At 39.9% G+C, this 17,643-nt stretch overlaps 1 long non-coding RNA gene across 2 annotated transcripts in view; it reads right to left on the bottom strand.

Annotated features, from left to right (window-relative positions):
- Positions 1–17,643, bottom strand: part of LOC138729174 (uncharacterized) — a 79,623-nt gene that overhangs the window by 37,868 nt on the left and 24,112 nt on the right. The window contains exons 3-4 of one of the 2 annotated variants that reach the window (XR_011338845.1): positions 8,836–8,957; positions 8,064–8,124 (exon numbers count right to left, since the gene is read on the bottom strand). This is a non-coding gene — a long non-coding RNA (uncharacterized lncRNA). The remainder of the gene's footprint in view (positions 1–8,063; positions 8,125–8,835; positions 8,958–17,643) is intronic. The other variant, XR_011338844.1, reaches the window with a different exon arrangement.

Below are 17,643 nucleotides of genomic sequence, written 5' to 3'. Positions count from 1 at the left end.
ATGGTATCACACATATCAACATACTTAATTAGGAGAAGAAGCCATCTCTGAAGACTTTGCTTGTTGTTTTTCTTTGAAAAACAAAGCTGCATTCCCCCAGCAGCTTTTTGCATTTACCAGATTCTTTCCTATTTTTGAGAAATAAGTATGTCCTCCCCAAAAGTACATAGCGGAGTCATACTGGAACAGTTCAGGCATCCTCTCGAATGTTATACTGTCATCTATTATTAGTCAAGCCTAGTCATAATGTGCATTAACATTTATAAAGTTGGAATCTATTCAGCCTATCCACCCAGTAGCTGACTAACTGGACATTATTACTTGAAGAATAGCCTTAATAACAAGGGAAAACAAAATAACCCGAGTACTGTGTAACCCACTCCATGCCTGTATTTTCTAAAACCAAGCACTACTAGTACTGAATAAATTGACAAGTGTTTCATCTAGAACAGCTTCTAAGCATTCTACAGAACAGAAAGAGTACAGAGTAGGCAATTAATATTATTTGGCATTTTCATAACTGAAGGGAAAACTTTAAATAGGGAAATGTTTTCTACTAGTTAGAGGCAAATTCTTGTTATTCCTTTAAAATAAAAAAAAAACCAAACCAACAACCCACACTCTATGTGTTTCGGGGGGAAACAGGCACCAGTAATAACAAGCTGTTCTCTGCCTTTGAGCCAAACACTTGCAAAAATACCGAACGCAGAACAGATTCAGAGCTGCAGCAAGACAGAAGAGCTAGGAAAACCAAACGAGAAAGAAACCCATCTTTCTCTACCTTAGCCGAGACTAAAGAGAACAGTTCTTACCCGCGTATGTTAAGGTTCTACTTCCATAAAGTACTTTTACGTAAATCAGTGTAAAGTTAACTAGAAATCAAAAGCATCTGACCAAGGAAACGCTCTGCTCCTGCAGAGGATCTGGAGGGTGGTGGGTTAATGCAAAGAACCTTTAGATTTTGCCCAGAATTAATTTCTATTTTCGCAGCGAGGCAAGCTATAAATCTTAAGCTCGGCTGCGAGATGACTCGAGCAGCACTTGGCACCAACCCCTGAAGAGCATCGTGGGCTGTATCTTTAAAAGGTGTCAGAGGAAAAACAGATGAAATGCCGCAATCTCCACCCACCGCCGTGTCACAGCCGCTGCCCACGCACCCCACACACACACACCCAGCATCCTGCAATCCGCCCTCGCCCACCGTCTCAAGGCGATGGAAACCAGGGCTGCCCCCCATCCCTGCTGCCACCGCTGCCCCACTGCCGGGGCACTCCGTGGAAGTTCCCTTCCCGTGGGCTTGGGTGCACGGCAAGGGTCTGCCTGAAAGCCTTTCGCAGAATGGAGCGAACCCAAAGAAACCCCCAAACAGACAACAGCCACCATCCCCAACCAGTAAATTCCCACGTTAACGTGCTGGGCTGAACTTTTTCCAGCCGGAGAGGTTTTTTCAGAGGGGATTTCCCCCTTATTCTCAGAAAACGTTTACATCAGTATCTACAAAGCATTTTTTGGAGACTTATGAGATGTTCTGAAAAGAGCTTTGTCTTCAGTTCAGGAGAATATTCAGCTTCAGCACGTAAAGTGCATCCCGTATCAGGCAACAATTTGCAAGGCAACTACCTTCAGTGCAAAACATTCAGGGAAAAGACACTAACTCTATGGCTCATTTTCCTTCAAAGGAAGAGGAATTTGGCGAGAAGGTACACAGGTTGGGCTATGGGGAAGGCACTTTCGATTACATCTTCTATGTTCTCATAACAGCACTCAGCGAAGAATTCATCCTATAGGAAAGCTTTTAAAGTCAGTGAACCACTGAAAAGAATTTCTTCAAAATTCTTTGGACAAATACACAGGCCTGTAATTTTTTTTCCCTATCAATTAGCCAATAAGAGATCCCATGTAGCCATTGCTCAGAACTAACCATACTATCTGAGAGAGCGTGTGTGTATGTGTCTGTGTATATATATATATACACGGATTTGCCCAGAGAAGTCATGAATGTTCAAGGCCAGAAGGATGTTGAGGCTCTGGAGCATGTCCAGAAAAGAGCAGCAAAGCTGGTGAAAGGGCTGGAGAACACGTCTTAAGAGGAGCAGCTGAAGGAACTGGGGTTGTTTAGCCAGGAGAACAGGAGGCTAAGGGGAGACCTTATTACTCTCTACAACTGCCTGAAAAAAGGCTTTAGAAAGGTGGGTGCTGGTCTCTTCTCCCAAGTGACAGGTGACAGGACAAGGGGGAATGGCCTGAAGTTGCACCAGGGGAGGTTTAGGCTGGACATTAGGAAAAAAATTTTCACCAAACGTGTCACCAGGCACTGGCAGAGAGTGCTCAGGGAGGTGGTTGAACCACCATCCCTAGAGGTATTTAAAAGATGGGTAGGTGAGGTACTTAAGGATATGGCTTAGTGGCAGATCGGTATGTTTGGAGTCAATGATCTCAGAGGTCTTTTCCAACCTGGTGATTCTATGATTCTATGATTTTGAGCAACCTGAGATAATGGAAGGTGTCTCTGCCCGTGGCAGGGGGGGTTGGAACTAGATGACCTTTAGGGTTCCTTCTGACCCAAACCATTCCAGGAAAATACAGTTAAACCCGTGACTGCCTATTTGCAAGATTTATCACAACACCTCAGATCTGGCCTGTACTCACAAGCACACTTGCTGTAGATTTATAGAGAGAAGACAACTGTATACCCCACTCCAAAAAGCAACCATTCCTACCCAGTACATGCTAAGCAGTGGGCCATCTTATTTGGAAAAGAGCAATAATTTGTATCACAGATGAAATGTAGAGGCTAGAGGATTAAAACTTTTCTATCAGGCAATTCACAGTCTGATATTTAATAATTACGTAAACAAGGAGAAAATATTTGGGAAAGTGGGTCTTGACCTTCAATTACTATGACAGAAGAGAAGATGTGCAGTAAAAACACGCCCCTATTTCTAAGGGAAAAAAATCCTTAGAAAAACAACATCTTGAGCAGTGGCACTACACAGTAAAAACTATATTAACTTGTCATAATATGTTGCTTCTATTGGCATGAATTTTGATTGAACATCAAATTAAATATGAGCTTCAGAATACAGAGTAATACCAAAGAGCTTGGAATACAGCCCTTGGGAAAGCACCCCTGATGTGGATTTTCTGATTCCTCTTGTCAAGATGTAAAAGATGGCCAACCTCAGACGCAGGTAACCATTTTGGGGCTTACCCACATCTCCTCTTATAAATGACAAATTGTAACACTATTTTTAAAAAAGCACACACACAAATAAACTCCTCAGAAAAGGCGATTCACTGTAAAGCTAGCTATAATCTGAATGAATACAAAAAAAAGCCACCCCAGTTTGTCAAGATCCAGTTTGCTTCATTTAAATGGCAGCATTTTTTCCTTCATTTCAGTCTTTTCTGTGAACAAGTACTGAGCCCTGATTTTGCTGAAGAATTTTGCATATCATTAGCATCACTTACTAACTGTTTTCATACTTTTTTGTCCTTAATAGCTTTATAATATGGGACATTTATGATGCTTGTTATGGCACCTTCTGTGTTCAGGCTCAGAAAAATCTTTTTCATCAGCTTCCACGGAGCGCAATCTGCTATCGCTGGTCAAAGCGGTACATGTGGTGGCAGGGGGGAAAAACGGCAAGCTGCCACTGACAAGTCCCATACAAGCAGCTCCCTACATCTAGCTCTTGCATTTTATAGAGTATCAACTTGATTCTTAGGATGCTCCAAAGCTCCAAAAGTACAGAGGCATTTTGATATCACATATAGTTTTTTGGTTATTCTTTTTCCACAGTGAACTTACTGGATATTCAGTCCACCTAACTGAGGTTTAGAGCATGTGCTGCAATGACAGCTTTCAATTGAAATGTAACTATGTTGTGGCAGGACTTTCACTTCTGAATAATCATTCGTCAGAAACAGTGATTAAGCGTCAGAGCTCGTGACTATTTTAGAAGCCTGTTGCTTCTACCAATGCATTAACAGAATTCTTTTTTCTTTCTCAGCTGCTAAGAGGTAAAGTAAAACTGATTTGGGAAATAGCTCTCGTATATTGATGTTAAATATTGAGGTTAAAAACACCTGCTTTAGAGAGCTTTTATATATTTTTTAAATTTTGTTACAGTTAAACAGACTCTGGGACGTTTACAAACAGCATTTCCCAGTTATCTAGCCATATTAAAAATGATTCCATTGGTATGCTTTTGCAACAAGACTAAATTTGATATGCTAGCAGTCACATTTCAGTCAGTGAGGACATCCTAAGAGCCTTCTTTCATTGTTTCAGAATAACATCAGTTTTCACCAAGGTGAGCTCCTTTTTAGTATATGTAACAGAATTACACACAATAGATGTGCACTTACAGTATATTATATCATGTAATGTATGCTAGTACAGAAAACAAGCATAAAATATTGAGGAGAAGTGAGAAACTAGAGGAATGCTGAATTTGCTAGAGCTGCCTCTAACAGCCTCTTTCTTCATTTTCAGGGGGAGAAAAGGGAGGGGGAATGCAAAAAAAAAGGCACAAAGCCCAACACAGGACCCTGCAATTGCAAAGACACCGGTGTCGGGGGGTTCGCAGGCTGAGCCAAGGGTGGTGCAGGGGGAAGCGGGGCAGGAGGGATGCAGGGTGGTACCGCGGCAGCCTCAGGGCCATCAGGAAAAGCCAATAATTGCACAACTCAGTTTACTGTAATGACAATGACTTAAAGCAGTAAGCCTTCGGACTAGATTAAAATTAAAACAGCACCAATAAACTATCAAATAGTTTAGAAGTAGTTTAAGAAGAAAAATAGTTTAAGAAGATCTTAAAGACACAAGGATTTTGCCTGCTAACAGTAAAATTTCACGAGGTTATTTGAGTTTTAGTATGCAACTGAAGTCTTAAGAGATTCATGTGAATAATACCAAAAAGTTCTACACTCCGTAGTTCCTCAGAAGTGGAAAATTCTATTCCAGATTTCTGATGTCTGTGCATATGAGTCTCCTCATAACTAGGAAAGAGGGGAAAGGAGAGTTCTGGTTGTAAACAAGTAAAACGCTGTCTGGCTGTAATAGAAGTGGGATAGAACACTTAAGTAATGACTGTTTTGGTGTCAGATTAAATACTGAAATATACACATAGACATCTTACCACAATGAGTAACAGCTCTTTACCTCACAATAAAAAACAGCAAACAAATCTGCAACCTTAACTCTTCAAATGTAATAAACATAAGACATGTATAGTAAAACATTTTGTTATAATAAACATTTCATTAATGTGATTCAGGTATTGGTGTTTGAGATTTTTCTTGAGATTCTTAAATATATTTTATTTATGAAGGTACGCGTCTCTATTTAAAGGTGTTAAGAGCTCATGTTCTTGCAAGTTTACTCAGTACAACTGTTGAACTCTTAATTCTTGCTCTACTACTCTAAGGAGAATTAAATACTGCAGATGTCCTTTGTAACACCATATACGTAGAATCAGTTCCTCATCTGCAGGATTTTTTCCTGCTTAGCTGGAAGGCAATCATGATCATTAGGCATTGCCAGAGTTAAACAAACACGACCTAAAGTGATCACAAGCTAGATGTTATTAGAAAGAGATATTTTTACATCAATAAGTAGAAATCTAGGAATTGTACCTGAAACAGTTCAAACCAACCCCTCTCTTCAGAGGCAAACATACTAAAAACACAAATGAAAAGTTGGAAATGTGGCTGAAATTATTTCCTGTCTTTGAAACATATTTGAACTAGACACGCCACCTTGCCAGAAGTTCAAAGATACTAATGCTTACAGACCATCACTAAATTAAAGAAAACCATTCATTAAAAAAAATTAGAAAAAAGAAAAAAAGTAGTCTACAATGACTACCCAGTTTTAACTAGATGGAAAAAAATAATAAGGAAAAGAAATCAGTGCTCCCTGAAATAGTTTTACATTTACCCATTCCAGTTTTACACGTCCAATCCCCTCTCACATCATAGTAGTGCCCACATGTAAGAATATGAACCGTCTTGCTTATGCACCTGCACCAACAGCATTTCTACAGCACTCAGCCAAGCACAAGCCCACCTGCCAGGAATTCCCCTAAGGACAACTGCATGAACTTAAAAGATTTGCATCCATTCATAAAAGATCACTTTGCTTAAGATGAAGCCAATGTGGATCAACTTACAGGAGCTCGGGGTACTGTCAGACTTGATACTTCATTTCTCCAGAGCACCAAGCCCATGTAATTCCCAATTCTCAGACAGGGAAGTGCACTGGAGAGCACAGTGCCCCGTTGTTGGCCCTTGTAGCAAGCAGACCAGTCTCTTCAGGGCAATCTTCGCTAACCAGTCATTATGGCCATACACTGTTTCATTTCAGTAATCTTTCCTCACCTCATGAAACTTCACCTTCTCCCATCCCATAAAAAGGAAAATATACATCTTGAAACCTTTAAGTAGAGAATATCACCAAAGACTATTTGAAACCTAAGAACTCTCTCTGTGCCATGATCTAGTACAAAAGCCAGCTTCACAACTCTTATCCCTTTCTGTAAATACAGTTACAACTACCAACCTCTTTGATGCTCCCTATGCTTCTTGCAATTATCCTCCCAAATCTGTCACTCAAAGCCAGGTGTTTCCTAAGGCCTGTATATGATAAAGGTCCATTCGGGTAAATAGAAACAGTCCTTCACCTATGTCACTACCACATTCCAGGGTCTCCTTCACAGAGATTAAGCTTCAGTTCATCAGAGTGTCTAAGCAGTGGCTGTTGTTATAAGACAATACCAACATCCCACATCCAGCTTGCCACAAGTAGTCTTTTTTAACAACAAGAAAAGAAGAATGACACAAAATTAAAAGTAACTGGAAAGTCATGCATATTTATCCTCTGTGTGCACAGCATCAGCATCTTACGAAGCACTGCTTACACTGATAGGGAAAAGTATGTCTCAAGTAGTCTTTACTTAAGTAATGCAAAATAGTAGACAAGAGTAAGGCTAGCAGTGAAATACAGAAATCTGTATGACAGCTTTTCAAAATTAAGTCTTCTTCTACCCTAGATCACATGGAAGTTTTCAGAGCTACAGGTGTGATATGGGAACACTTGTCTTTTTCATCTTAAAAATTCTTGAATGCATCTTTCAGTAGGAAGTCATTCAAAATTTCAGGGAGCACCTGAGATCTTTTAGGAAAGAGAAGCAATGGTAAGGAAGAACACACTACATAGTTATGTTTCAAGAGAAGGGATTGTGGCACAATAGCCAGTTATACAACCAGCTGAAAACCACTTCTGTCACGCTTACAATATTTTTATTTTTAAGTTTTCACTCAAAGTAAGCGCACTTATTACTGGTTTTCTTTCTTGATCTCTAAGTCATTATACAAAAGGAATTAAGGAGTCAGAGTTCTTTGAAGCATCCTCAGCACGTGAGAAGACTCTTTCATCAGGTTCTTAGATGTAAGCAATGAAAGAAAAGATGTATGAAAGTGAGAGTGCTCAAACAATCCTCTTCCCCAGTCATCTGTTTAGCCTCTGCTATGCATGTTTTGGGTTCTGGTCAGCAGAGTTGTGACTGCTTCAGCTTTTGCACACCTCTGGGTTTTTTTTTTAAGACATATTTAACTACCAACACATATAAAAGCATCTACCCAGGGCTGAATGCAGTTTTTATTGTGAACTGTTGTACTGGTCCTTTAACATTTTATGACTCATAGTTTAAGTATTTGGGAATTCCCCTCTAAATCTGAGTTTGACACACTTCCATTATGGAAAGTTATTTTATTCAAAAAGTAACAAAATGCAACATTCATGCAATACCCAGAACTATATTTAGCAACATACAGTTGGTCTTTTTTTCAATAAAGCTTCTAATTAATGACAGATTTATTTATTTTTTTAAAGTGAGAACAAGCCTAAATAGCAAAAGTAGCAGCATTAAAAGAGACAGTGTTACACACCCAAGCAAGTCAGGAATATTTTTTTAAAAGTATTCAAACAATGTTAGGGCTGCTTAGCTCCCCCACTGGATCCCCCCGTTATATGTACGAGTACACAGTTTCTCTCCTACCTGTGTGCTGAAGTCCTTTCTTGGTGGGCTCACTAGTCATCAGCAATCACCTGACTGAAGCCTAGAAAGAAAATAAAATCAAATCAGCTGACCACTCCTGCTTGCTGGCTTCCAGCTTAAATACTCCTCTCCACAGCACTTTGTCATGTGAGGTAGGACAGAACCAGCTGTCACTGCTTCAGAAAAAGGGAAATGGGCCCTTCCGTTTCCACCTCCTTCCTTCCTCCTCTTTCACTCTTTCCTATCTGTCCCTGCCTCCAACCTCCTGCCTTTCTCATTCTTTCACTCTGCTCATTCACTGCCCGCCTGGCCAGGGTCTCCCAAGGGAAGCCGCATTCCACAGCGTACAAGCATTTCCCCTGCATCTCGAGGTTTCTCAACAAGCTGCCTACACACTTCTATCAAAAAAAAAAAAAAATAAATAAAAAAAAGGGGGCGGGGGGGCAGGGGGAAATCAGAGAGAAATAGAGAAAAGGCACCACATTCCACAACCCTCAGTCAGCCCTGGCAGACTACGAGGCATTTTCAGTCACACAGCACAAAATGCATTAGTCAGAGCTGAAAGACCACACACTTTGTACCACTACCATGCTAACAGAGAATGGTCTCAGCAGAGCTACAGGAAAAAGGAAAGGAGGGGTTCCTATCGGTGCTTCCATTTTATGTGGGCTAGCCACCTAAATACATGAAAAATTCGTAGGAAAAGGCCCAAAGTTGACATTCCCAGCAGAAACAATGTGAATGTGGGCAGTGGGGAAAGCTCTCCACACACGGAGCACAACTTTTGCCGAAAGGACTCCCCCTCCAGCAGAATGTGTTGTTCCAAAGACTGCAAGACATTATCTAAATCAGAACTTCTATCTCCCCGATGGTTTGTTCGTAGGAAATACAAGCCTAGAAAAAGCGAAAGTAATACTGAATGATTCAGATTCCCCGAAACCACATATACTTTCAATTCAAACTTTTCTCTTCTTCAGTGCTCCTTATAGTTCTGCAACTATATCCATCTATAGAGTTTTCTTTTCTTTCTTAGAGGGTTTAAACCCTCTGTGTACGCAGAGAATCTGATCAGCAAGAAATGAGAAGAGAGTTCAGCATGAAAAAACCTTCCGTCCTAATCCAAATGACCTAATCGCTCATCTATCTGCTCACGGCTTCCGTCCCCCATGCATACTTATCTATTGCTTGAAGGCACTTTAGGACTACACTTTTAGGAGAAAACGCTTCTTTTTAAATCACATCAGAGAGCGCGTACTGCACTGGAGCACGTGCTTCTGTCTACTGACACCAGTACCACGGAATCTTCAGCCCTGAATTCCCCACTCTGCATGGGGACCATCCCTAATGCACCCTGCAAGGCTAAGGGGCTTAACTCAGCGTCAGAAAAGGGTAGGGAGGCAGGGGGAAGCCAGGGGGAGAACCCTTAACCATCTGCACTGGAATTTCTTCTTAGGAAAGTCCATGCTTTAATGAAAGACTGATACTAGATACCACAAAGAAACTTTTATTTCTGTATACACATGACTCAGATACATTTTCTGTGTGGGTTATGTGGTAATGTTATGTTTCATCTTAAAAATTGTTTCAAAGAGATCTTTAAACATTAGTTTTAAGAGAAGCTTGACATGTTTATGTACAATAAATGTTTTTTTTAACTCTCTTACTGCACAATGCTATACACAGCAAAAACACTGATGTCTGTTACAGATATAATTTTTATCTAACACTAAACATATTAATCTATAAAAAATTTATTTTTAATTATTTCACTAAAGAGTTCCCAGAAAAGTAAACAAACTGGATCCTTCAGCAAAACAGGCCTCCTTAGTTATAACATTGTTATTCTTCCCCTTTTCTCATTTTATTTAGCATGAAAATACATTTACTCGATATTATTGACAAAGATGCGCTAGTTTATAACAAAAATAGTAGCTGCTGCTGTGCAATATTTCAGCAGAGGAAGGCTATCCAGAACTGCCTCAGAGATGGAACACTGTTGCCATTATAACAAAAGCATTAAAATGAATAATTCATGAGCAGAGGGAGTATCCTACCATTAAAAGGCACTAACTATTTCACAAATTGTCCAAAATCTACCCCTTTTACTGCTCAGTTCCTCGATCTTAATTATTCTTCATTTTTCTAAAATGACACAGAGTAATAACTAGCAGAAACCTGCGGACCAGTTCTAGGAGATTTTCCCTAGGAGGAAGAAATGAAAGCCAAAAAGTGAGCCAGAGTTGAAAAATAAGAAGTGTTTATGTTTGATGACAGGTATATTAAAAGACTAACGTAGCAAGACTTCAAAATTCAAGAGTCTTTTCCAAATTGCACTTTCAGATCTTGAAAAAGGAAGAACATAGCAACATGTCCTTTGTCTGTATCTGGTAATTTCCTTCTCGGGATGCCAAAGCATTGTGACAAGGCTCAGGAATTAAAAGGCCTCATTAAGTACTTTCAGAACTTTTCTCATGCTTACATGTTTACATGTGCAGAACATAAGGCTGTGAGAAGAGTAAATCATTTTCTCCAAGCAGTTTCGAGATTAAGGCAAGAAGAGAGCTTCATCCCCTGGTTACCAATCCTGTGCCAAACAAAAAACTACCTTCCTTTCTTTATACTAACAGACATCACAAGGTTCAATAGTCCTGCTAGTTTCAACCTAATACATGAAGTGCGGTGCACAGGTATTTTTTGCACGAATAGTGATACAATGTGATCCACTAACCCATCTTTACGTCAGAATAATTTACAAACAAAACAAAGCATTTTTGTACTCAAAACAAAGTTTTGAATAATGTTTTAAAAGAAATTCAGGTTAGAATAGCAAAGTGCATCTCTTCATGTTTCACTGCAGCAAGGAAAGTACACACTGTGTCTGGAAAGACATTTATTTATAATATACATTTTCAAACTTTACAAGACATCAACATCTGCTATACTAACATCAATAAAGCTCTCAGATTTCATTTGAAGCAACATCTCATTCTTAAAACAGTGTAATTCAAGAAATTGTAACTTTAAGTAGTTTTGCCAAAGGGACAGCACTCTATAATGTTGAGAAAAAAACATCCTAAGTATCTTTACACATGTGGGTCTCTTTTAGTTGTCCTCCTGTCCTGCACTATTGGGATGAACTCAGATGCAATTCTTATTTCAGGGCTCTCACTGCAACAAGCTCTCCAATTATGTGGTAGCAAGCCTATTAATACTGAAATACAAAAACATGTCCCCAAAGCAGAACATTACGCGTAGAATTGTAACATCAGGTGTAATTTTGCAAGACCAGACACTGTCACTGATCAACTTAGTGACACTCCTGGGCTTTTTAGTTTTAAACCAGTCAGGTTGTTCGCAGAGCCTTGGTAGCCACTTTTCTGATTGTTGCTTTCAAACTTCTAATTCTCTAAAGGATATTTTTTTATTCTAGTAGCACCTATCTGAGAAACGTGCAGTTCTGATCTGGTGGTATTAGGTGCAAGATTTCAGTCCTGCAAAAAATTTGCCCCTCAGTCAACTCAGAGCTGCTCCCAAAGCAAGTGCTGATAGGAATAAGGAAATGCTTTTTAGCAACTAGAACAATCTGCGGTTAACATATTTTTAGTTTGCAGCCCCCAAGGAACTGTGTGGAGAACTGAACTATGAAACAAATATAAAAAAACCCCACACTTACCTGTTAGATATAATTCATATAGCCCAGTTCACAGCAAACAGGTTTACTGTAACTAATAAGACTACTTCAGCACAAGTCACCACTAATGGTTTGGCAACTTGCATCAGAATAAAGAGGAGGAAAATCCACAAAATATTTAGAAAAACTCTTCCATGATAGTTCACCTTAAAAAAAAAAATGCACCCAAAAAAAGCAGTAAAAGAAAGAAGAAATGTTACAAACACACAAATTTTATCTTCTTAAAAATAGCTATCTTAAATCAGCATATAGAAAAAGTTCTCTGTTTATGTAAACCAGCATAAGTATGTCCACCAAACTAGCAACCTCCACCAGGGCATCCAGACTTCTGAGTCACTATATAAACATGGGTGTTACAAAGAACAACTAGCATCAATTATTTCTGAGAAAAGTGTCAGAAGAGAAAAATTACTGCTACTTCTGCCTGGAGGTAGGTAAAAAAAAGTAAAGGGAGCAAAAAGGCTTAATGTCGATGAGCAGGACAAAATTTCCAAGTGCCAGGAACTTAAACAGCATTTCACTACTTAGACAAGCAAGGAAAGCTGGATGGGAAAAAAAGAGGACCAGCATTGTACCAAAGGAGACTCTGGCATGCTAATAACGACCAGATAGGTACATTGTTCAGTATGCATGACTGTCTCAAAACTACATTATGGTTCTAAGCAAGAACGAATGGAACTATACATAAATGGACCTCAAAGTATTGGTAAGGTAACAAGCAAGTGCAAAAGACAAAAAATAAAGAAATTGGAGAGAAAAGAACTGTCCAACTACACAAGAATAATCCAACCAATCACAGTGTGCCAAAAGCCTGGTCAGACAATGAGTACAAATTTTTATCTTGGAGCTTTGATATGTTTAGAGAGTTTGATATTTGTTTTGCCTCCAATCATAGCCCTTTTCTAAGAGTCTACGAATTGAGTAGACTGCTACAGAGAGTGTTGCTCTGCCATACTAGATGTTGTTTACACCAGCATGCATCAGAGCCATGTAGACTGTGCAATGCAGCACAAATGTGGAAACTATTCACAGACCTTGCAGTACTAGAGAAATAGTAGAACTATGGCTTTTAAAAGAAACAATAACTCATTAATATAAATTTTGTAAATTAAAAATAACTTTTGGAAGGGCTAAATAAACATAGGCAAATACAACAGTACTGGAGGAAAAATATGATTTCCACCTTCTTTATTGTTAAAATAATGCAGTAGAGGAGGCACTTCGCCACAACTACAAGATCACAGAATGGGTGAGATTGGATAGGACCTCTGGACGTCATCTGGTCCAAGTCCCCTGTTCAAGCAGGACCACAGAGGCTGCACTGCCCAGAATCGGGTCCAGGCAGCTTTTGAATACTTCCAAAAATGGAGAATCCACAACCTCTTTGGGCAATCCATGAGATTGTTCAGTCACCCTTACTGTGAAGAAATGATTCCTGAGGTTCAGATGGAGCCTCCTGTGTTTCACTTTGTGCCCATGGCTCTCATCCTGTCACTGGACACCACTGAAAAGACCTGGTTCTGTCCTTTTTGCACCTTCCCTTCACCTATTTGAATGCATTGATGTGATCCTCCCATGAGCCCATTCTTCTCCAGCCTGAACACCTCCGGCTCTCAGCCTTTGTTACAGGAGAGACAGGAGTGGCCCTTCACTCAGATCTCTCGACTAGCTTCATGTCTCCCTGGTACTGGGGAGCCCAGATCTGGATGCAGCTCTCCAGGTGTGGCCTCACCATTGCTGTGTAGAGGTGAAGGAGCACCTCTCTCCACCTACTGGCAACATTCCTCCTAATGCATTCCAGTGTACCGTTAGCCTTTTTCAAGACAAGGGCACGTTTCTGGCTCATGTTCAACTCGGTGTCCACCAGGATCCTTGTGCCTTTTCTGCCAAGCTGCTTTCCAGCTGGGCATCTCCCATCATGTACTGGTACACGGGATTGTTCCTCCCCAGGTACAGGACTTAACACTTGTCCATGCAGGTCTTTCAGAAGTACAGGTCTTTCAAGATGTTACGAAACGTTGAATGCCTTGACTAACATGTACGCTGCTTTCATTAACACCATTCTTTCCTTATTTTCAACTACAGGCTGGACTTTATGGAAGAGGTTTTACTTTCCTGCCTTCCTTGACAAGGAATCCCTCAGGCTCATTACACTCTCCATCTTTCTCTCTCAAATACCAAAGTTATTCCCTGAAGTAGAGGAGGTAAGATTTTAGTGACAGTTCATTGTTGATACCCTGACATTTTCTGTCTCTTACTTCCATGTTTTTTCAGCATTTTGGGAGAGTGTGCTCAGAGTAGAGAGCTTAGAGGAAAAAAGTATGTAAAACATTTACGTAATTAAAAGTCGTAAAGTTGTTCAGACATTTGCTTGCAGGTTGTTATCATGGTACTTTTAAACATAATGGAATCAGTAAGTGCATCCAACCTTTGAGTTTGACTGATGAATTAGAAGCAATCTCTGAAGTGTCAAACTGCCATAAAAAACTAAGGACAGTAGAAGAAGTTTTGAGTCACATTATCAGACAATCTACTGCCAAATGGGCTAGCTAGTTACAAAAAAACCCCACCAAACCCACAAACTAGACTAATATGAAACGAGTAACAAATTCTCTTCAGATTTTAGTGGTGCGATTCAGTCTCTTCAGTCCAGGGCTCTGGTGCCATGTTTCCCCTGGCCTCTTACAGCCAGTCCTCCAAACTCCAAAGGGCTCAAGATCCACATCAGACTGGCACATCCCACACAAAGACACAGAACACACCACAGCACCTCTAGAAGCACTAGACAATAACATGTAAGCAACTAAAACCCACCCTAGGCACCCAAATGACAACATGACTCTTGTATATGCACATAGTTAAGTACATTGACCAAGACGTGCATGTAAAGTGACAATCATTCCTCTGTGCAACAACAAAGCAGTCCAGAGAAGAGAGAAGCTGAGCGTCATCGGAAAGAAGAATTAGTTTACTGAAGCTTTGTGATCCAATTTGCAACCAACTACCACCTTTCCTCCTCAATGCAGTAATACCTCCCTTCAGAGAAGACAACAAAATCTCCTTATTCACACAAGTGAATTGCCTGTCCCGAAGAAATTATGTTCAGCAATAAACTAGAAACTACTCACAATCCAACATGGAACAGGGGCAAATCTAGGCCATTTTACCACTACAAATAAAGGGAAACAAACTTGGAGACCTGGCATCTTTTCTTATAGCACAAAGTTCACGAACAACCCTTCAGATACATACTGGCAGCACAAGCAAATCAGCCAAAACATAACAGGGTCCTGCACCTGTGCTTCATACCACCAATGAAATGTCATTGAAACTGTCACACAAAAATAATTACACTGCCGGTGCTTGGATTTTCCTTACAGTTTTTCCAGTGTCCTCCATATTTTCAATTTCTGTTTTATACTCCAAAATATTTAGACTTGTGGCCTTTCCAGTGTAAGAAAAGAGTGAAAGCTATCTTCAAATATTTTTTCTCTCCCATCAATACACAAATGAAAAATACAAAAATACAACACAAAACCAATGAAACGCAGCTCCAGGCCAACATGTCTAAGGAAAAGATGAACTTGAGCACTTGGCTTAGAGCAGCGTAAGAATATTGGAGCTCTGAACTGACTTCTCAGGAGCTGGCAGCAATGCAAGTATATTGGCATATTTTCTGCTTCCTCAGAAAGGCTAATACAAAGACACAGTATAAATTATTACTCTTATTTCTTCTGCAATGTTGTCAGCACACTGCAGTTTCAGGCTTTTGGTGTTGTGATCTTCTATTTGACATACAATACTAATTTTGTCATTGTGGCATGAATGGATATCCTTAAAGCCTCCTTTTGGGACTTAATGCCTATTATACAACATAGAATCATAGAATAACCAGGTTGGAAGAGACCCACCGGATCATCGAGTCCAACCAACAACATGTCTGTGAATGATCTAATTCTGCTGTAAATAAGCATACAAACAGCAAGACAAATATAGCTTTTTCATACCTGGACTGTTCCAACACAAGTGAATTTTCATTCCATGTATACAAAACCAGCAAGAATACTTTTCTTGTATTTGTCTTTAGGAATACCTGTTCAATATTTTTCAGTGTACTAGTATCTTGTTATGAAAACTCAAGCAATGATTATATTCAAAATGAAAAGTCCTGCAGTGATTTCCAGTAGAAGAAAAAGTGGAGGATTTCAGGGATTCCTCACATGCTGTTCTTGTTCAGTGTTATCTCACCAGCACTATTCAGGATACCAAAACTTAACAGCATAAACATAGACTGAGGACCAGCAATCAAGCACCCTATTCTCTGGATTTGTTAGACTAAGATGTCTTATAGCTCTTCAATGCTATAATTAATAAACAGTGACATTCTGCAAGAGAACTACATTTATGTTTTTATACAGCACGAGTAAAAGCAAGTAAATCATAGAATATTACATAGTTTAAGAAAAGTTGTCTCTTCATAATAAAGAGAGGATAAGTTCCCCGGTCTTTGAGAAACTGTCATTATTCTTTTCCCCACTAAAACGTTTCAACAGCATATTTCAAAAACTTCCTCTACAAATGTGAGGCATTAATTAAAATCCAAATAGCTGTTTACAGTTTTCATATCTAGAAGCCCAACATTTTCAATAGTATGTCACTAGTATATCAAGTTATAGAATGGTTCGAGTTGGAAGGGACCTTAAAGATCACCTAATTCTAACCCCCTACCATGGGCAGGGACACCTCCCACCAGACCAGGCTGCTCAAGGCCCCATACAAGCTAGCCTTGAACACTTTGAGGAAGGAGGCATCCACAGCTTCCCTGAGCAACCAGTGCCTCACCACCCTGAACATGAAGAATTTCTTCCTAATGTCTAGTCTGAATCTTCCCCTCTCAAATTTAATGCCATTCCCCTTTGTCCTATTACTCCAGAAAAGCTATAAGATTATTTTAAAGAGGTTCTTGGATCTCAGTTAGAAACAGCCAAATTTTGCACTAACAGGTACAGCAGGTTATTTCCATGTTTAGGTATATTTGTCAAAAGCAAAGTAAACGGGCAATGCCTCACTTCTAAGTTTCAAATGCCTATCTCGCAGTACAGGCAAACCAGCAATAAAACTATGGAAAAAAGGCACAAATACTTGAACATATTTCACCTGACAATTTAAATTCTCTCCCTTCTTATCTTCAATAAAATGTGCCCAAGGCAGATGTGTGACATGGACAATTTATGTGGTGTGAAGGAGTCATGTTCTAAAGAAGAGGAGAATCCTGTGAGTCTCTTTCCATCCGTCAGCACAATCAATTCTGCTCCCTGCCCTCCAGCACAGACAAGGAATGAAGCTGGCACATTAGCCAGGGTCACGTGCACATCTTCGGTGCAGTTATGCCGCTCAGAAATTGTCTTGTACATCTGATTCCATCAACCAGACTCAAGTGAACTGCAGCAACAGGCCTTGAAGTACAGTTGAACAATGCAGCTTTCAGAGGCAAGACTTTGGAGAGTGACAGATAAAAGAGTACACTAGCCACTAAAAATAGTGCCACTTCTTACAGTTTCCATTTTCCTGGTCCTAGAGCACAGATCTGTCCCATCCCTCCCACAGAGAGCATTTCTGAACAGTTGGTGGTGCAGGGTGAGCCGGGCACAGTCCAGCCCACACTGTCTAGATGCTTCACACTATTCCTCTTGATAAACATGGTAGTGAAGACAGAATCTTCCCAAATATCAAAAATAGAAGACCTCTGTACAGCTCAGTTTCCAATTCCAGATTTTCAGGAGCAAACCAAAAGAGGTGATTATAACTAAATCTTATAGGATGTCTATAAGTGAAACATCTACGACATTTCCTAGAAAAATTGTACTGCAACACTTAAAGCAGGCTTAT

This window comes from Phaenicophaeus curvirostris, chromosome 1 (assembly GCF_032191515.1).
Source record: "Phaenicophaeus curvirostris isolate KB17595 chromosome 1, BPBGC_Pcur_1.0, whole genome shotgun sequence".
Classification (NCBI taxonomy): Eukaryota; Metazoa; Chordata; class Aves; order Cuculiformes; family Cuculidae; genus Phaenicophaeus; species Phaenicophaeus curvirostris.
Note: the sequence above shows the minus strand (reverse complement) of the source record. Positions and strands in the feature narration are given on the sequence as shown.